At 33.3% G+C, this 3,861-nt stretch overlaps 1 protein-coding gene across 1 annotated transcript in view; it reads left to right on the top strand.

The window, feature by feature from the left end:
* UBE3A (ubiquitin protein ligase E3A) overlaps positions 1-3,861 on the top strand; it is a 96,527-nt gene that overhangs the window by 71,151 nt on the left and 21,515 nt on the right. The gene's annotated exons all lie outside the window — the stretch shown is intronic.

Consider the following 3,861-nt stretch of genomic DNA (forward strand, 5'->3'; position numbering starts at 1 on the left):
GGTTGCGGTGAGCCGAGATCGTGCCATTGCACTCCAGCCTGGGTAACAAGAGCGAAACTCCGTCTCAAAAAAAAAAAAAAGAATAAGATTATTCTGTGCTGCTCTAGGTATGTTTATCTTACACATTCACTATATTGTGGTTAACCTGTAATTTCTATTGTTCTTTCTTGTGATTTATTCTAATTGAAATGAAAAATGAAACCAAGAAATATGCTTGGTTTATGCCTTCAAAATAATTTCTCAGACACTGAATGAGAGAATGAAGCATATATCTACATAGATCCTCAGCATTATATAATAATTTGAGACAATGAAACATCAAACTTCTTAGTATTACATGTAAGGAAAATGAAACGTAAAAGAGATTCTAGCCTACATAAATTAATGGCAGAATTGGAAATAGAACTCAGGATTCCAGGTCTCATGGACATATGTGATTATGTGATTTGGTATTATCCAGATACTTAAACTACATTTGAGATAGAACATACTTTTCTTCATGTGTTTATAGTGAACATGAAAAAATTAAATTAATTCGGATAAGCTAGACATCTTAATCAAGAGTTTAGGCCTCCTCACTACCCAACTGTTATCACAGAGTGCAACAAGTTGACTAAGGTCGTTGAAGCTAGCCTTTCTTAGAAATCCCAAGCATTCTTAGGTACTAGAGGTCTCTTTTATCCGAGTATTGCTTCTATTTAAATATTCATGCTATTAAGGAATCTTAAAATTATGAATGGGTTTGATGTCATAGCTCAGAAAACTATTAAGATTTTAAGTGGTAAGGTTTTCCTTCTGATTCTGGTTAGTCTAGTAACACCGTATTTTGATATATTGTATTTTGATATTTAGATGTCATCCTATGTATTCTGCAAATGGTTTGATACCAGGTCAGATTTAAAAAAAAAAAAAAATGAACTCCCTAGGATTTCATCATGGCCAGCTGATAAGTTCAGAAATTAAAAATCGTTTTATTTAATAATTAATGAAATCAAGAGCCTTAAGAAAGAGGAAGTTACACAGTGAAGAAGTAGATGTGATTATATCCCCAGTGTATTTTTGTTTATTTTTCCTTAGTAAACAGCTAGTCTCCATATTAAATAAATACAACAAATACTGTACTTTAAAAAATACCTAAAAATCCACATCTGTATATTAAATGAATTCAGGAATGCATGTACATTCTCCTTTTTTAGAATGTTTAGACATAGTCCTCTCAATTTCAAATATCTTAATGCTTTTGACTTTAAAAATACAGTTTTATGGTGAGGTTTGTGCTTAAACAGCAACAAAAAAGTTTTAAATAATATAGCTATTATGTAAAGAATATACCTTTACAGTTTATTTCTTAAATATTTTTAAAATTGAACAATGGATGGAGGTTATTTTTAAGAAAAAGAATTACCAGTACAGCTGTTTATGAAATAACGGCCTTCATCAAAATGGCTATTGCTAAAATAATTTAAAATAAAATATTTTTAAAGGCTATTTATGCATTCTGTTTTTACTCTTCATTTTATTTTTTAGAGACAGGATCTTACTCTGTCTCCCAGGCTGGAGTGCAGTGGCATGATCTCAGCCCACTGTAGCCTTGATCTCCCACCTCAGCCTCCCAAATAGCTGGGACAACAGGCACACGCCACGCCCCCCCATTTTTTTTGTTTGTTTGTTTGTTTGTTTTTTAGTTTTTGTAGAATGGGTTTTTGCCATGTTGCCCAGGCTGGTCTCAAACCGCTAGGCTTAGGTGATCTGCCTGGCTTGGCCTCCCAAAGTGGTGGGATTACAGGTGTGAGCCATGGTGCCCAGCCTTTATTCTTAAGTGATACAGTATTTTACGAAATCACTTACGTGTACCAGAATGGTAATCTAAAAATAGGTAATAACAAAATTTTTGCCTACAGAACTCAGTTCCCAACTACTTCTTAAAAATTTTTTTACTTACTTATATTTGAACACATTCTGATTGTGACAGATTTAAAAGGTTTTATACTGATAATGAGTCAACTCTCATCGATGAATGTTAATAGGGAAAAGCTATAGAATGCATAGTCTAAATATCAGATCATCTTTTTTTTTTTTTTTTTTTTTTCCCACTTTGGAATACATTACATTTGATAAAAAGCAAGTATACCTTCGGATGTAAAGGTAAATATAAACAATGACTTACATCTTTAACACCTAGCCAGTTGGGAACTGGCATAAGGAAACTCAGAATGGATTATATGGCAATATGGAATGTTGGCCTGGTCCCACATTTGAGCTAAAATGCAAATTCTAATTTTAGTCCTCAGAATTCTGTATGCTCTGTAGCTTGAAACAGGTTTCCAGCTGGAACTGTTTTTCTTCCCAAGGTTATTTTCAAGTCTACATTTGTTTGACTCTTGATCTTGGAACTAGTCTATGTCAAGTTCTTTTGGGGACACAAAATTGCAAATCTTTTGTTCAAAAAGCAAAATTGTTTTAAAAGGTAACAGTATGATGTGTTTATCTTCTTAATATTGCCTGCTCTATAGAACTCTTTCTCATAGATTCTTAATAAGCCTTCACAACTTATAGTATGTTGAGGAAACTGAGGCTTAATTGAATTGCTTGCAAAAGTTTAAAGGTTAAAAGTTTATGGTAAGTGGGCATTGGGAATAAGGTATATTCTGATTGACTTGATCTTTCCACAACAAAACACAGTCTCAAAGTAAATTGTCTTAACATAACTTGGCCTAAAAATGGTTTTGTAAATATTAGAGATCGGTGTTGAACAAGAGCAGACATTATTTAAAACTAAAGACTAAATTCACAGAATAGGACCCTGAAGTTAAAGATATTTTCAGCTGGTTTTGTCAGACTCTTTGACTGCAACCCCTAATGTTTTACATAGCATCCCAGTACATGCATATCCATCCGAACATCTAATTGAAACAAACGTTTTCATGAGCAGTAGGTTCCATTGCTATGTGGAATACATTCTGATTTTCCCATTGCTGACTGCAAACAACTAAATGGATTAGACTACCCACTAATGAGTTGCAGGTGACAAGTTTGAAAAATAATGCTCTAGGGCAACCTGACCTAATTATGAGATTTTGTTTTTTATAGACAAACTAGATTGTCCAAATGAGTATTACTACCTTAATTACTATAGCACTATAAGACAGTTGTTTCACTAATGATTGCATTGCTCAAAACCATTTTTAAAATTATGTTTGGAATAGTTGGAATAACCTGAACTCCAAGGATAAATTGTTTTAATCAGCCAGCAGATGCTTGAAGACAAGTTAGGGGATGTGACTGATACGGGATACAGTATCCATCCATGTACTGGATGGATAAAGTCATACTGTTAGTGAATTTCAGATACATAAAGTAAAACAAACAAATTACAGTATAAACAGTTCATATTACAATCTAGTGTTGATTTTATGATTAGTCTAAATGACCAAGGTTAATAATTGTATATTCATAATTCTATAGGTGCACAAGAATATTTGGTAAAAGATTTATAGATGAGAAAATGCCAGACACTAAAGTTTGACAACTTACAATTTAATAAGAGTAAGGACATGAGTAAGGTTATGTCTCACCTGCTTTCAAGGAACTGTGTATATAGGATGGGCTGTAATCCATTAAAAGGTGATCATTTATACTAATTGCTATTGTGAGAGACCATGACCTGCTTTACTATTCAATGTACTTTTTTTTTTTTTTTTTTTTTTTTTTTTTTTTTTTTTTTTTTTTTTTTTTTTTTTTTCAGGGTCGCAATCTTGGCTCACTGCAACCTCCGCCTCCTGGGTTCAGGCAATTCTCCTGCCTCAGTCTCCTGAGTAGCTGGGGTTACAGGCACGCGCCACCATGCCCAGCTAATTTTTT

This window comes from Cebus imitator, unplaced genomic scaffold (genome assembly GCF_001604975.1).
Source record: "Cebus imitator isolate Cc_AM_T3 unplaced genomic scaffold, Cebus_imitator-1.0 Scaffold36, whole genome shotgun sequence".
NCBI lineage: Eukaryota > Metazoa > Chordata > Mammalia > Primates > Cebidae > Cebus > Cebus imitator.